The following is an 18081-nucleotide window of genomic DNA, read 5'->3' on the forward strand; positions in this document are numbered from 1 at the left end:
GATTCAAGATCTCCTTCTGCTCTCTGTTTTATTCTGACAACAGCCTTACGAGGTAGGTTAGGTTGAGTGACTGGCCCCAGGTGAGCTTCAGGGCTAAGTGTGGACCGCAGTTCCAGCCTGACATTGTCATCACTACTCCACCCTGGCTCATAATATTAAATAGGGTGCTTTAGATAGATACTATTTTCTAGCAAACTACTTAACAATATTTAAAAAGGCAAGATAGTCTAACTTTATATCACAGAAAATGCTACATTTTCCACTTTATAACCTAATGTATGAATAATCAGGTTTACTTTCCACAATAAACCAAAATATCAAGCCTAATCTTTATTTTGTAAGACAAATGGCATCCTTTTTGTGTCTTTTATCTGACCCACGTCAGCCACAATGTATCTACTTTAGGAGCTTCCAACTGAGGTATTTGCTCCTAAATAGCCCCAATATTCAATTGTGCTTTCCCTATGTTTCTTCCAAGACTGCAGAAATGACTGTAATTTTGAAAGGAATGGAACAGTAGCAGAATTTCCACAGAAAGTAGACAAGAAAAAAGCTCGAAGCAACTTTGAGCACATGGTGGGAGTATCGGTTTATTGATGTCATGGTTTGTGAGGCCTCATAGAAACACAGAAGCAGAGCAAGTCAGAAAAGGCCTCCCAGGCCATCTAGTCTGGCCCCTGGCTCCAGCTGGCTCCGCTCATGACATGCCTCTTAATTCCACTGTCAGAGCCAGTGCTTCCCTCTATTACTGTCAAATGAGCATTGCTGACCCATAGGGTACTGCTGAGGGAAGGCACTCCAATACATATTTTAACAAGCTTTCCTTTAATAGAGAAATGTGCAAATTTTAGAAAAGAACGAAGTAAGATTGGTAATCTCTCTCTTTTCTTACTTTCTCACACAAGTCGCCTTCTGGTCCAGACTGATGTTATTTATTTCATTTATCTACCACCCAATAGTTGAAGTTCTCTGGGTGGCTAACAATAATGTGTAAAATAAAAATAGAACATAGTACAACTACAATATAGATAGCATAAAATTCAATACAAACTTTGCAAACAGAATTTTAAAAACCATTTGATGAGTTCAACATTCCATACATTCAGTAAACCAGACAACTGCAGGTACCTTCCCACCCCCACAAAGGCCATTTAAGCCATTAAATGCCTCAGCCAACAGGGCAGTCTTAACCTGGCACCAGGACAGTAACAGAGTTGGCACCACATGAGCTTCATTGGGGAGCTTGTTTCATAACTGGGGGGCTACCAATTAGAAGAGCCTTTTCATTGTTGCCACCATTGTTCCCATGCAGGTGGCTCTCAGAGGAAGACCTCAGATTTTGAATGTAGTGTCTGGGTAGATTTTGACTGGGAGAATGCATACTAACTACCAACAAAATGCACACGTATTAGGAACATGCTTTAGTTATCTAAGGCTGTGATGACGTGAGAGTGGCAGTGCTAGTTGCCCCATGGCCAGAATCCTCAGAGTCATGGAGCCATAATGCGGTCTCCTCCAGGTGAAAGACACTTGGCTCTTGTGGTCTTATGGGTCCCAAGGAGGTGAAAGCCTCATGATGCTTCTCTGTATCCATTACAGAACCATTAAGCAGCTGAACCATTAACTCCAGCATCTCTTCTGAGGAGAAGGGGCCAGAACATTCTGAGGACCTAGAAAAACGCAGGCAAACATTGCAGATTGTGAAGTAGGATACTGTGCTCTGTGTGGAACCATGTAGAACCATTGTTTTAATTCCACCTCCAGCAATATTGGAACAGCACTCAGCAGCATTCACTCCCTAGTATCTAAGCAGCCTTGCTGTTGTTCTGGAATGAATGAACAGCCTTTCATGAGTCAACTTGGGATTTTCTGGCAGGCAGCCCTCTGCAGTAAGATGGGGATTCTGTCTAGTTCTTGTCCAAATATGCATAGCAAATGGAGTTTATGTCCCATATGACCTACATCAGACCTGCACGTTAGGATTAGCTCCATGTTACCTGCCTTCCGACATAACCCCTCCCAGTTTCCAAGGCAGCTTTTCTACAAAAAGGGGTGTTTCTGGACCTTGGTCACTGGGTGACTTTGAGCCAGTCATAGACTCTCAGTCCACCCCACCCCATAGGGTTGTTGTTGTAAGAATAAATGGAGCTCTATAAGCCTCACTGGGTCCCTCACAAGAGGAAAAAATGCAAGATATAACTGCCATGTGATGACGACAACAGCAACATAAAAATCCACTTGCCCTTTTTGTTTTTGTTTTTCCTGTAAATGGGCTAACAAAATTCTTGATAACTATGCAAGCTGTATATCCTGTCCTTTTGCATATTCCATCAAGATACGTTACAAGAAATATTTGAGGATGACAAGGAGAAAATGCTAGAGAAAACTCTAAGGATCTCAGTCAAGTTTCATGTATAACAGGTGCACTTAAAGAAACTTAGAAGAACCTTCTTTTGGTATGAAATGACTTTGGAAAGGGAAGGCAAAACAAGAAACAGTGGCTGGGCATTAAAATGCGCGTCCATCAGATGGCACTGTGCTGAAGGTCGCTTCAAATCTGTGTCACGCGGTAGTCTGCTTCATCCCTCTTGTACATGATGGGGACAATTCAAAACACGGATAGGGAAAGAGACTGTTTCGCAGGCTCACCTGGAGCAAGGACAGGCAACCATCATGCCGTAGGTGGGGCATAGGATCCCTCACTCAGCCCCCTCTGCGCTGTATGGTAGAGTGATGTGACTGTGTCCCTTACATCAAATGGGCAGGAGCCTGCCTCAGCACATCACCTGGATCCTGACAGCCATGTTAAGGGGATGATCTTCCTGATGCACCCACCGGGAACCAGCTTCTCCTGTCCAAGACCACCTTGTGGAAAGTAGTTACGGAAAAGTTGTTGGAAATGGAAAGTAGTTGCTGGAAAGCTTGTTTTACAAAGTGATCTGTGAGGTGCTAGAAAACTGCAAGTCGTTTACAGTAGCATCTGCCACCAGATTGGTGGACTGCATTGTCAAAGATACAATTATTAAACACAGAAAAATAAGCTTTGCTGAAAAAAACATGACTTCTGAAAAGGAAATTCCTGCCCTCTTTACATCTTGGAATTCTTTAAGAATAGCAGCTAGCCAGTGGCTTATTTGTTCAAATAAATAATCCAGGCATTTACTTCTGGGCATCAAATCGGGGAGGAGGTGCACACATCCAGTTTTACTGACTGAAAGAAAAACCTGTCTTGTTCATTGCGACATCTATTTGTGGTGCCATCTGGCAAAGGGGAGAGAGGAACGGATCTTAGCAAATGCAGAGTCCCCTTTTCTCTTCAGATGCTGAGATCATCAGGAGGAACTGCTTCTGCTTTGATGTTTTCTGCAGAATGCATGGGTAGAAGTGCCATTTTGCTCCCAGTTGTGTGTGTGTCGGGGAGGTGGGGAGCAATAGAAGTTAGCTTTGCTGGTTCAGCAGTCTGTTTCCCTTTCATCAGGCAACAGATGCAGCTCAATGTTTGCCTTTTTCCAGCTGGATTTCTTGGGAGATAACTCTTAGTGTAGTCAGTTATCTTATTTAAGAACTAGTGGATCATTTATTTGTAGTGAAACTTTGTTACCCTTTCCTTAGTTTTTGCATTGCAAATTGTAGTTCTGGGGCTGATAAAATAAAGATATCTGTAAAATATTCGCAGGAATAGCAATGAAAATTGTTTGCCAGAACCAGCCAGGGGTAGTTTACTTTCTTGAAGAATTTTGTTCTAATGGAACAGAATTAACATCCAATGTTTCTTTTTTAATCTGTTTTGGTGCATCTGTCAACTCCAAGGATGCACAGACTGATGACGGAGCAAATTGTACATGATATTTCCATATCAAGATGTGGTAGCATTCATCTGTTTGATGAGTTGCAAGTCCTGTACCTCTTTCTAGTGCATCATAGCCTTGGATCCTGATTTTAATCATGTTTGATGTAATAGGAATGCTTCTGAAGCAAGTGTGGTGCATATTTTCTGTGTTTAAAAAGAGATGTCAGTCTCTGGTTTGTTTGAATAAACAGCCTTTTAGCTCTTTTCCCTAATGGTCAATGAGCAAGGATTCTCTTTTATTCTTCAGAGCTCAGCTAGGTGGACCGTTGATATTTGACAGGACTCTTCTTACGTTCTTCTGCAACCCAAATAAAACCCAAATAAATCAGCCAACCCAAATAAAAAGGCATTATAGCACTCCCAAAAGACATGCCTCATATTAATTTTATATTGCTTGCCAACCATCTTGAACACAGGAAACAGTGGAATTAAAATGTTTCAAACAAGTAAAATTATCCATCTAGGAAGCTATCCAGTTTTGACAAAGGGCAGCAGTGGGGTGCTTTCAAGGGATATTTAATCTCTTGGCCAATTCTGCAAACACTTATTCTATTTATGAGTCATTATGTGTGATTTCTCTGGTCCACATATCCCAAGCACAAGGATTAATTGGCTAGATTTCTACAGAGAAACACTTGCATGTTAATTTCTGAAACTGGGTCAGAGCATATAAAATTAATTGTAGGCACAAAAAGGAAACTGTCAGGCAGTAATTCCTCCAAAATATGGCATAAGGCTGCAGTCATGAGAACCTTTACTTAGAAGGAAGCTCTGCTTAAAGCGCACTTCCCAGTAAACATGTTTATGATTAGAATGTCAGTCCATACTCTTGTAACAGCTGGAGTCCAAAGGACTCTGTAGAGAGCTGTGTGCCACTTTGGAAGACCTTTGGTTCTAAAATCTTTAACAGAACATGACCAAGTATAGTTGAGATCCCCACTCCATTTTCAAATTAGTTCCTTGCAATCCAACAACCCACCCCTCAATTCAGGGCAACTTTGGGAAAGGTCTCCAAAGCAGTAACATCAGAAACAGCAGCAGAAATGGAAGTACTTGCATGCATCTAAGGGACTTCCTGGATACTGGCCATGATTTCAGTGAACTCCTGTCACTGATACAATACAAATAAATATAAGCCATGGAGCATTGTAGTATTTCATTTATTAAACGCACACACCCAAACTGTCAAATGTTTGTTTTTTTAACAGAAGCCCAGTGGATTCGGAGCCTTGCATATTTTATGCCTTAGTTCCACAGCCACTTTTATGTTCTGCTGCTATGCCTGCACACTGATTCTTTGACATGAGGAAGAGTTCCTTTCAAGACATTTCACAGCTAAGGAAGAGGTTGCTTATTGCATGGAGCAGTAGGAGCAAACAGGCAGTTGGGAGGATAAGATATGGTCTTTTGTGTAGTAGTTCCCCATTTACAGAATTGCTTCCCTAGAGAGAGCTGGTTGGTTCCATCTTGGTTCTCTTTCAAATGGTCTCTGAAAAGTTATTTGTTCCTGTCTAGTTATGACTGGGGAGTTGGTTGAATTATTGTTCTTACTCAAGTTTGGCATTTTCTTCAATATTATGCCATTATGTTTCTTTTGGCTGCTTAAACTTATGGATCATTTTGGGTTAGTTTATTATTTTAATATTGGATGTTTTATTGTACCATTGTTTTATGGGAATAACTCTTTCACCCTAAATAAACAAATAACACCATTCACAGCATGCCACTGAGGAAGGACTTTAGTCCTAAAATCTTTAAAATAATGTGACCAAGCATATATTTAGGGATGTGAAAAAATAGTTTCATGGAGTTTGGAAGCTACCATTTTATGCATTTCCTCCCTTTAGGTCTCAGTGAATATTATTTTCCAAATTACCCTCTCATTTCCTTAATAACTAACTGTGGCACTGCTGTTTTCCTGTGTAAAAGCATAGAAAGCATTCTCACCTCTATGAAGAAAAGACTGAGATTGATTTAGATGAAAAGGCAAGATAGAGTGGGTTTGCATGGCACAGCAGCCCATTGAAGGTAACTGACCACAGTGGCTTATAATGTTTTGCAAACCCAGATTGCTTCCCACAGGGTGTCTTTTTGGTGGGCAACATTTGGCTTGTAGTAGTGGGTGCTGGACCACTGATGGGTTGCCATGTCATCCAGACATGAGCAACTGTGTCCATTGTGGGTCCAGGGAAGGAGTGAGCAAGCTGCTCAGCAAAAACAGCAAAAAAATTAAACTCTTGCTGTTCTTGCCAGGCTCACCCATAGCACCACCTGGGACAGCAGGTCCAGCAAGTTCCCAGGAGGTACTCTGAGGTGACCATTACTGGCTTAGTCTCTTAGTCTCTTACCAACTGAGATCCCTTTTGCATTCACTCTGACTTTCCTTCCTGCTTTTTTTAAAAAAATTGCTATTGCTTCTGTAGTCTCTACAGTGACACCCTGTCACAGGACCTCCAAAGTATTTAAGCAGCACATTGGAGGAGCTGTCACTGGCTGACTATACTTTCTTTCTTTCTTTCTTTCTGTTTTTTTATGCACCCAAACTTTGCACAAATACGTTGTGCTCTCTCTCTCTCTCTCTCTCTTTCTCTCTCTCTCTGTTTTCAGTCTTTTGCAAGTGTGCACTTGCACACTTTCAGGTGATGAAATGAAAGGCTTTTTCTCATCAATGTCCTGGGAAGTGTCTCTTGTCAAAGCACAGGAGGCATCATCTTGAGGAAGCAAGTCCTAAAAAAGGTGCCTTTTTAACTTTGTGCTCTCTTGACAGCTGTCAAAAGGTGAGCTGCCAAGGGAAAGCAAAGTTGTGAGACATCTTATGAAGATCACTCTTATGAGGGAAGTTCCACCAGTTTTGTTTTGTTCTGTTCTGGTTTTTTACACTGGTTTGTTCTTCTCAGTGTCTTCACACTACTCCACTTTTTCTCAAAACTCTAAGTGGTCAGAATACTGTAAAAATGTAAACCATCCTATTTGTAGTAACATGGAGTTTGGATGGCTACTGACAGTCAAAATTTAGTCTTCTTTTTAAAATGGGGCTTTTGATAGGACTAATCAGGGTTTATTTGTTTGTTTGATAGGGACATATGTGCGCGCGCGTGCACGCACACACACACACACACACACACATATATCCTTCTAACAACCACTACCCTGGTGGCTCTATCAAAACCTCTCTATAAGAAAACTAGGTTTTTTACAGCTAGTTTCCCTATTAGCTAGCAAAACTCCTGAAATGGGGTGTCTCACACCTTCCCACATTTCTGAGCACCTGTAGCCTAGAGTGCTTTACTGATCTACTGGCTACCTTACTGCATCAGCAAAAATTACTTGCAGCATTGCTTTCCCTTGACAGCTTGCCTTTGAACAGCTGTCAAGGGAGAGTAAAGCAAAAAAATAAACCTCTTGGTAACCTTGTTTCCTCAGTGTTTTTGGATGATGCCTCCTGCACTTTGACAGGAGACACTTCCCAGGACTTTTCATTTTGGTCACCTGTAAGTGTGCATTTGCAATGACTTTTTTAAGGACTAAGATATTTGTACACATTTCAGGTGCAAAATGTATTCTAAAAAGGTGACACATCAATGACAGCTTCTTGGACACTTTGGAGGGGCTGTCAGTGACTGTCACTTTGGTGATTGTGATTGTGAAAAAAAGCAGCAAGCTCCAGGGAAAAAGGTAGGGAAAGCCACAGCGAGCAAAAAAGATCTCACTGTCAGCAAAGGAGAGAAGACAAGGCAGGTCCTACTGCCAAGTCCCCTGGGATACCTGTGGAAGAACCAAGAAGGAGTTGGGGGACAAGGAGTGGGGGACACCCGCAGTGTGCCTGATTGTCAGGCACACTGTGAGTAGTTCCATGAGCACCCCATGCTATGCATCTTATTTGCAGGAGGGGATGTCCTGACATGCAAACATTTCCATGGAATTGGGTGTCACCACTGTACCAGTGATACCAAGCTCCCAGCTCTGGGTACGCTCTCTCAGCAGTCTGTTTATTTGTTATAAAGCATAAGGGATAACCTTGAGGGATCTCAAATGCCAATAGGTGCCGCTTCAGACAAGAATCCCCCAGCACCACCTCCTGAAATTACCCTTGCAAGGTGGACCAAAGGCACTGTAGATCAATGCCTCTCAGTCCCATCTCAGACAGACATCATGACTAAGTTATAAAAACCTGCTAAGAGGTCCAGCAGAACCATCAGGGCACATTCCCCCTGCCCAGTTCTGGCAAAGTTCATCCACTGAGGTGACCAAAGAGGTCTCTGCCCTATAACCAGGTTTGAAGCCAGACTGAAACGGATCTAGATAATCTGCTTCATCTGGACATCTCTGTAGCTAAGACGCTACCACATGCTCCAGTTTGTCTAAGAATTGAATATGGAGGCCAGTAGAGCATGGTATAAGAGCGTTGGGAAGACCCCTGTAAATGCTTTCATTTTGGTAAAGGGCCTGGTAAAAGGCAGGAGGAAAGACAGAGAATGAAAAGCTACATAGGCTATTGAATGATTGGAAGATCTGCCAAGAACTGAACTCTTTACGTATCTTACTTTATAAGCAACAAGAGCCATCGATACTGTACTGGCAAAAAGGCTCTGAGACCACATACGAGTCTGTTTTGTAGCTATTCTCGTAGCTATTCTGACATCTGCATATGTATGCATAATGCTACTGGAAAGCACATATTGTCATAGAGGAAAGCCTTTAAGGTTGCATAGGATGTGTATATGGACCTTGGAATGCAGTTTCTAAGATTTTTAGTGGACCCCACTTCCCAAGTCAAAGAGGACTAGGCCAGTGTGGCGTTAGCGTGGTTAAGTCCTGGGTAGCTAGAGGATTGCACTGATATCTTAAGGTCACTGTAACATCAGAAAAGTCATTGAAACTGAGGGAGGGAGAGTGGGAGGAAGTGTGTAATACTATCAGGCAGAAGGGAGAATGGCATTCACAGCCCTATATGTATTACTAACACATTATAAAATTAGACTCAGAATGATTAGATTTTTTAAGTATAACAATTAACATTTCTAATCTTCAGTAGGGAAGAAAAGATTCAGTCATATGCTTATGTTAATTGATCTGATGGAGCTCCTGAATTGCCTGTAACCTAAAAGCTTTTTTAAAAAAACCACCTAAGTGTAAGGTCCTGAATTTCCCCAATGGTTACATTGCTTTCAAAATAGTAGAGCAACCTTCCTTAACTTGGTGGCTTCCAGACATGTTGGATTACAATTCACATCATACCCCATTAGCATGGTCATGATGGGGATTATAGTCTGACATACCTGGAGAGGACATCAGGTGAGGAAAGTTATTGGGTAAATATTCCCTCTTGGGTACCTGGCTAGGGCCTTGCACCTTGGAGTTGGTGCTTGTTCCATTAAGGGTTAGGGCTGAACATGCTGGCTGGGTAATGTTGGGAAGTGCAGGACATTTTTCTAACCATGTATAGGATTGTGCATGAAGAATTATTTCAAAAGGTTCTGTAAAATACCTCCATATTTGGGGCTCCTAAAGGAATGGGCTTCAATTTCATGTTGGTCTCTCCATTCTTTAGGAAGAACCCCCAAAACTCCAGGCTATAGCCCATGTCTGTACTTTGGGGCTTGCATGTCCTTGGAGAAGGGAAGGGGTGTAGTTTGGGGCACTCTCCTTTCCAGAGTGCTCTTATTGTGCAGTAGCCATGCTTGATCTGCATTCTGTGCTGCTTGGGAGGAAGATGGATATAAGCCAGAGGGAAGCACAGTACAGCAGACCCTGCAGGTCCAATGTGCATAGCAACTGCAAATTTACAAATCAAGACCACAGAGGGTAAATAGATCACAATGCCATTGTAACAGGCAGTTGTGCTGGTTCTCATTGACTTAGGTGAAAGAAAACACCGCTCTGTTCCAGTGAGGAGCAGGGGGAGGTCTATTCGCAATCTGGCTGTACTGCCTGGATGCTGCAGAGAGAATCTGTCCCATCACACCCTCCTTCGTTGGGTGCTGTGGCTGGCATAAAACAGCTTCCCCAATAAATAAATAATTGACTATGCAGTGGATTTATATTTTTCTTCCTCTGATGTTTACTCACAGAGATTCCTTTGTAGTCTTATTATTCCACCCCCACTCTGCCCACTGTAAGGAAAGGGCCATGGGCAACTACCTCAGAAATGACTGATTGCACTGCTTATTCCCCCAGTTCTGGAGCCTTTTAGCAAGGTACTTTAGACCAATTCTTAAGACGTTGGTGCCTTGAGGACTATATTTAGACAGCCTCAGATCTGCTGGCATGGGACAAAAGCATTACCCTCAAACAAAAGAACCTGGTGACGTCAAGGCTGGTGGGAATGAAAGGAAAGAACAGAAAATAGGTTAGGGACTCAAACAAGCCAGCAGCCCATTACGCCCTGTGTGCAGAGTGCTGGCTCTCTGAGCCGCAGCAGGCCTGGATAGTTAGGATTCTTATAGGATATATAAAATGACTAGACAGGAGCCTCTAACCTTTTCGTACAAGTTTGGACTCTATGTTCTCTCCAGGCTCTGAGTAGGAACTGCCAGAACAGGGAGGTGAGTGGCCCATCCCGTCCCGTGTGTTCCCGACAAGGGCCATGGCCAAATGCTTCAGATTAAGGAAGAAAGGCAGAGGGGGGAACTTTGGGCCTTCCAGATGTTTTGGCTTACAACACCCCTTAACCCCAGCCAGAAGACCCAACAGAGAGGGATCATGGGGCTGAAGGCCCACACTTGTGGAAGGCCACACATTCCTCATCCCTGATGGAAAGCATGATGGTGACTGTGGAGTGGTCCAGGGCATTTCATTGACTCAGAGTTTGCTGTAGGCCGTAATATAGTCCTTAAGGCTCCTCAGAGCATTTTGAGCACTCGGAATACTCCTCAACCTTGAACTTGGTTTATGAAGCTTCCATTTCATTCCAAATGTGTGTGCTTTCCAAAGATATTGGGAAGATGGGGAATAACTTCCTTTCTTCTAATTCCCCTTGTGAAATAATCACTCCCTAGTAGCTGCAACTTATAACCTGCATTGTATACCGAGGATGTAGGCAACACAGTGCCTGCAGGCACCTCTGCAGCCTGAGCACCTTCCTTGGCACCACTGTGGTTCCCTGTCCCACTAATGCCTCTGGGTTACAAGTGGGGCTCAGAGATATTCTTAGAACATTAAGATGGCGGGTGGCTGTAAGCTAACACATCGTTCTGCAGCATGCCCAAACATCAAGAAAGCAAATGGCCAAGAGAAAAAGAGCATCTTTTCTCTGCCCTCTGGGAAACTGGAGGGTGTGCTAAGCAGAACAACATGGGCCTAAGGAGGACAGTTGGTGGGGCTGGGAAGAGTGGCAATATGGCAGAAGGGGCCAGTAAAAGAAACCAGCAGAGGTGGGGATCAAGGGCAGGCCTGGACTTCATCTTTGCAACCAGCTTGCTCAACTTCCCCTTGCTCTGTCCCAGAGAATGGAAGAACAGAAGATCACTGTCTTCTATTCTCTGCCTGCCAAGTAAGCAATGAAGAGAAAGAGGCAGGAGAGCTGCTGGCAATGGTTGTGAGAAGATAGGCTTACTAAGAGAGGGGCCCATGGAGGGTATCTTGCCCAAAGACCCTGGAAAACCTAGACCCTGGAGCAGGGTTTAGGACAAGCAGTAGGAAGCCAGTGGGGAGCTCTGGGAGTGAGCTGAGCAGATGAGTAGGGCTATGTGATTGCATGTTCGAACAGATGACGGAGGCTTACGTGTGAAGGAGAGGGAAAGGATTGAACAGTGATCTAGAGGGATTGCAGAGTTTTCTGGAATTCTAAATGACATAAATTGGTGTTTTCACATGCTTGCTGTGCAGAGGAGAAGAACTTGTGTGCGCATTCATGTGACTATATGAATGGATGGATATGCATCTGTGAGAGGGAGGGAGGGAGTGGGGGTGCAAGTGAAAAGAGAGTGACATGGAGGGACAAAGTGAGTTGCCTGGCAGGGGTGGGTGCAGAGAAAATCATTTGGCATGTTATTTGCTTCTTGTGAGTGGCCATGTCTCCTTCGACAGCCGTTTTGTGGCCACGCTTGGAACAGGTACTCAAATTTCCAAACGTGCTAATAGGCCCAAAAGATTGAAGCCCCCCTGAACTATTTAGCAGCCCCTCCCCAGTCCTGCTGAATGTTACTTGTATATGCAACAGAGCCAACATCCTTGTGCTCTATGGTGGGATGAGAAAAATGCACATTCAACTAACAAGATAGAGGAATCAGGGTCAGAGAGACACAGAAGTATCCCAAGTTTGAACAAAGGTGGGAAGTGATGACTGAGCCACAACTCCACCTCCTGGAGTTATTCCTGGGTGGGTATCTCAGAGACTTGAGCAGGCACTGATAAAAGAAGGATGACAGAAATGCATCCTCATTACCATGGGTTTTTACAGATTCCTATAGTATAATCTCATGCACATTTAGACAGAAAAAGCCCTCTAACTTCCAGCATGAGGAAGGCTGATAGTTGCAGGACCACTTCTGTCTAAACATGTGTAGCACTGTTCCCTTAATTTCAGAAAAAGAGAACAAGAAAGGACAGTGATATACATAAAAAGTATATATGCTAATGTGTGTATAGGTTCAGATTTAGAAATAATAATTACTATTTAAATAGAAAAACAATACAGTGCACCATAATGCAGCAGCTAACCTGTGTGCACCATAATGTCGCTAGGGAACCTGTGTGCCCGCCTGTTCAGTTTGCTGTTAAGGTATCAAGTACTGATAGACAATTGTGTTTTTGGTTCAGTATCTTTACAGTGGAACCGAACAGGGCAGTCCCTTCATAGGGGACAATCCTCTGCAAAACAAAGGCCCCTGATGCCCTGTTGCACCTGAGAGTTGTTATTTTAATGAGTATGGGGTACTGAAAATGTCTAAGGGTAGGGCTATTTATTCTGTCCTTCTAAGATTCTATCACTATAGAGTAAAGAAATAAGCTGATTCTACCATCAATGAAGGGAACAAAATAGGTACCAACCTCAACAGCATTTTTATTCTTCCTCAAATACAAATTTCCAGGTTGAAAAGAACTGGGTAACTCCTTCTTTGGGATGGAGAAGAAGAGTAGCCTTGGCTTTGGGGAAAGGAACATAGATATCTAGGACCGGAGTGAGTCTTCCAGGCAGCCTGACTGAATGGCTTGGCTTGGCTTGCTTCTCCACTCTCCAGGAGAGGAAAGGGCCATAATTCAGTCGCAGTGAGCACATAATGCATATGGAATGTCTCAGATTAAAACCTGTGATGAAGCAATGTCTCCTCCGTTGAACAATGCATGCCATGTGAGCAATTTCAGAAAATCTAAACTTAATGCTGTATGTTACTTGCGGTGCCTGCCTATTCAAGGGTCCATAATTGCATAGACAGGAGCTGGGTTTGTATCAAAAAGGAAAACAAAGACAAAACTCTTTAAAACAGTTCCATGAAGGGATGGGGTAGGTAATGCTTTTGATCAGTGCTTTCAGAGGAAGGTTTTCAACTTCTTTTCCACCCTCAGTTTCCTCAACTGAAGTTGTTCACCCTCCAAAGCTTCTCGTAGCCTTGTAGATAACACCATGTACCTCTCTGGCATTCAAGTTGCCACCCGTCATTTTAAAATTCTTTTTTTAAGCTATAAGATCTGTTCACGGATCTTTTGCAACACATCTGTTTTGACCATCTCTGAATATCTTCCAGCTGTGCTTGCACACTTTTGTAGGTATATTTTTAATAGTTTTGATAACTCTTTGCACTAGAATTGTCACCCTTGGTTCACTCACTTTTTTTCCTGCAGAGATCCAGAGGACGTCAATGTCTAATCGTTACAATTCATTGCTTTTTTATTGGTCTCTCAGTTTTTTCCAGATATGATTTGAAGCAAGCAAGCAAACTCCATTGCAATAATGTATAATTGCAAGATCACCTTCTCCAGAGGGGCAGGCTGTTAATTAAAACTTTTCAATTTGAAGGCTCTGTCCAGTTTTGTTGACCCAAGCCAAGGACAGGGGAAATTGACATAGGTTTGCCAGGTTTCCAACAGATTTCAATAGCTGTGTTGTTCACAGGTGCCTGATCTGCAACAATTATAAATTATAACATCCATGTGCTAGCTTTAAAAAGTTTCAGATGAAGCAGCAGTTAAAAGCATAGAAGCATGTTAAAACAAACTGGTTAAAACAAATGACTGCAAACTTGAACTGCAAAAGGCAGGGTTGAGTTATCAGTAAATGGTTGTAACACAGGGGGATAAGTGAGCAGGTGATCCTTTGCAAGAGAATAGAGTTGCTGAAAATAAACAAGAGCATCCTAATCTTTGTCTTTGGAGGGTACTTAACTGTTATACTACTTCACTGTTACTGATATGACCTGAAATATTCCTTCACATTATTTAGCTCTGAATGTAGAGTTTAATCCTGGCAAGCAAAGTCTGTGAATGTGTGAAAGATATGGGGAGGGGGAGTATGAACTTTATATTACTGACCGTTATTGTGCTACTGAGCTATTGTCAGTAACTGCATGTCAGAGGCTGAAGCAGGTTCTCTACCTTCTGGAGTACACACCAAGGCAGGACTTGGCAATGCTATTGGGTGCAGGGACAACACTGTGATAAACATCCTCTGTACACTGGCAGTTGAATCCTCTTCTTCGCAAAGGGCTGTGATTTTTACAGTGAATGAAAAGGATTAAAGCAAAACAACAATATCACTGATGCTATCAGTGCTCCCTCCTCATATCTTACCCCTCTGTGGCTATCTTTATCATATATTTCAGGTAAGAACAAAGCCACACAATGGATTCTCCCCTAGAGTCACTATGGTCGTAAAAGTTGCAGTACTGAAGACTACTGTCCCTGAAGTACTGTTTACTTGATTGCATTGATTATTTTTGGATCATTTTTTGTAATTTTTAATTGTTGTTTCCTACCTTGGGAATTGTTGCATTGAATTGTGGATTATAAACATTCCAAATAAATAAATGTCAGCATCTGTAGATTTTCCTGATTTATTTCACAAGGAAATAAATCTCTATCCCATCCTATTCCATCCCATCGCATCCCACTTGTTTTTGAATCTTGTGTTGTTGTTACCTATAAAACCTATGCTATAATTTTACTATGGATTGTTAGCCAAGAAAAACCCAGAATTCACAATGTAACAACAAACCATGGGTTCTCATCCTGGGTTGTTCATAGTTGACAACTAATGGTTAACCATACTGCAGTGACCTCATATATAAGCTATTTACAATTCAGTGACAATCCATACTCAACCCCTACTCTACATTGTCATTACATGTGAATCAGAGCAGTTGTTTAGGAGTTAGACAAACCAGAGTTAATCCATGAGCTGCAGTTACATGCAAATGTCAGGCGAGGCTGCCATGGAGGACTTGGAACCTACAGCCATGCTTGCAATGTCCAGCATTGCTGATGCTGCTGGAATCCACACTACACAATATAGCACAATTTGAATGTGTTCTTTGGTGTTTGTCCTCACTTTGCCCAACACAATCTAGAAAATCCAACTGGTCCACCACCTTAAAACAACAGAGAGAATGTTTCTGATCTACAAATGCCATTATTATCTTGATTATCTTCTGTTTGCCTCATTGTTAATAAGGGATTGGATCCAAGAGCTGCCCTCTGTTGACAGAAGGCTCAAACTCACAGAAAGTGTTTCTACCCAGTTTTGGGGAATCCTTCCTAGCCCCATGCAGCACTACAAGATCCCTTGACCCTCTGTGTTACCTTTTCAGTGCCTTGGAGGGCCTGGTGTGTGGAGGAGGGGGTGAGGAAAGCTATGTTTGCCAGTCCAGTTGCCTGAATGTATGCCTGGGTCCAACCCTATAGGCACCATTCTTCAATTAAATGGTATGTGTGATTTCCATTACAAGGGTACCAATATCTTTTCCATACTGTTGCCTTCTCCAATAATGTCTCAGACTCCCTCCAGATGTCTCAAACTCCCATAATCCCTAAGGGTAGTAGAGGGGACATGGGGAATTGCAGGCCGCTTAACCTTACAACCATTCTAGGAAAGACAATGGAAAGGCTCATAATAGCGAAAGATCTAGTACCCTAGATAGGGAAGGGAGGTTGGCAGCCACACAACACAGCTTCTGCAAAAACAGGTCCTGCCAGACGAACCTTGTGAAATTCTATGACAAGGTTTTGAGGTGGCGAGATGGAGGGGATGCAGTGGATGTGGTTTACCTGGATTTCAGCAAGGCCTTTGACAAAGTGCCCCATGATATCCTTGTTGAGAAATTGAGGAGTTTTGGGATAGACCAAGGCACTGTTTGATGGATTAGGGCATGGTTGACAAACTGAAAGCAGAGGGTAACTATTAGTGGGGAATCATCAGACTGGTGGTTGGTGATGAGCGGGGTTCTCCAGGGCTCAGTCCTGGAACCGATCTTTTCATCAATGAACAGGAAGAGGGGGTGAGAAGTCTGCTGATCAGATTCTCAGATGATACTAAAATGGGGGCAGTGGGCACAAGTGAGGTTCAGGTACTCCAGATCCAGAAGAATCTGGACAGACTATGGAAGAGGGCCGGGGACAAGAGGATGGTGTTCAGTGCAGACAAGTGCAAGGTCTTTCACTTGGGGCATAGGAATGGGTGTCATAAGTACAGGTTAGGGGACAAGTGGTTGGAGAACAGCACTTATGAAAAGGATCTCAGGGTGCTGGTGGACTGCAGGCTAAACATGAGTCAGCAGTGTGATGCGGCGGTCAAGAGGGCGAACACCACCCTTGGATGCATAGTCAGAAGGGTGGCTTCTAGATCCAGAGAAATATTACTGCCACTCTGTACGATTCTGGTGTGCCTGCAAATGGAGTATTGTGTTCAGTTCTGGGCCCCTCATTACAAGAGGGATATAGCAAGGTTGGAATCAGTGCAGCGAAGGGCCACAAGGATGGTGACTGGTTTACAAGGTAAGCCATATGAGGCCAGACTGAGAGAACTGAGTCTTTCAGCCAGGAGACTCAGAGACTCAGAGGGGACCTGTCAGCAATATATAGATATGTGAGGGGGTGTCATGTAGAGGTGGGTTGTTACCTTTTTTCCCCTGTGGATCTGGGTAGGACATGTTCCAGTGGAGCAAAGCTCAGGGAACCAAGGTGCAAAGTGGATGCCAGGAACTACTTCCCGAGAGTTAGGGCCCCTAGGGTATGGAATGGGTTTCCACAGGAGGTGGTTGAAGCTCCATCAGTGAGGGTAGGCTGGACATGCACATGGTAGGCATGTCATGAGTGGAGCCAGCTGGAGCTGGGGGTCGGACTAGATCGCCCCGGAAGCCCCGTCTGACTCTCTATGTTTCTGTGTTCACTCTATGAACTGGGGATGATAGAAGTTGTGGTATGGTGCATCTAGAAAATGCCAGCTTGAGGAAGCCTCAGTGCTAGCATTATGCTGTGTTACTACTACAAAAGAAAGTTCCATACAGTAAAGAGGAACTGTATGATGAAATGCATTGATGTTACAATGCCACAATGGAGAAGAGAGAGAATAAGCAGAGGTGGTTTCAGAAAAAAGCAACATGGTAGAAACAGCACATGACAGCATACAAGTCACAAGTGGAGGTTAAGTCCTATTGAGTTCAATGGTGCTTATTTCCAAGTGAATAGGTGTGGTACAGAATTGCAGCCTAAATTGTTCCCCATGGAATTTGTGGCTTAAGTACCACCAGAGGACTCCCCCCCCCACCCCATGATTACAACCCCATGGCATAAAGCAGCCACTTACAAATACTAGTTTGTTACATGGAGCCGTTTAATAAAGAGGCCTCAGCTGGGACAGGGAACATGCATTTCACATGCTCTGGCATTATGTCCTGTAATTTACAGCATGGGGGACAGGTCCAGATTAATACCAGAGTGGCTAAACCCAGAGTAATGGTGATACTACTGATTAACGCATGTTGAACTGAGCCCAGAGTCTGGCCCATTGGGATTAATTGGCATTTTTATACTAGTGTAACAGAGCGAAGACTGACACACCAGTTTTTACAAGTGGAGTGTCAAGTTGGTTGCTTACTCAGATATTTCAGCACTGCAACTGCTTCGCTGCATGAACTTTGCAGTCCCTTGTCTTACCCCCTCAGCTCCAGTACACACACCTGCATACTTTCCCGCTCGTGCGTTTACCCTCGCCCATTCTCATGCCTTCATGTATGCAGACTGTGCATGCACATTTGCACTTGTTGTACGTAACCTTATGCGTATCATTTTGTGTGTAC

The sequence above is a fragment of the Varanus komodoensis genome, unplaced genomic scaffold (assembly GCF_004798865.1).
Source record: "Varanus komodoensis strain SLA01 unplaced genomic scaffold, ASM479886v1 scaffold7_1, whole genome shotgun sequence".
Lineage (NCBI taxonomy): Eukaryota > Metazoa > Chordata > Lepidosauria > Squamata > Varanidae > Varanus > Varanus komodoensis.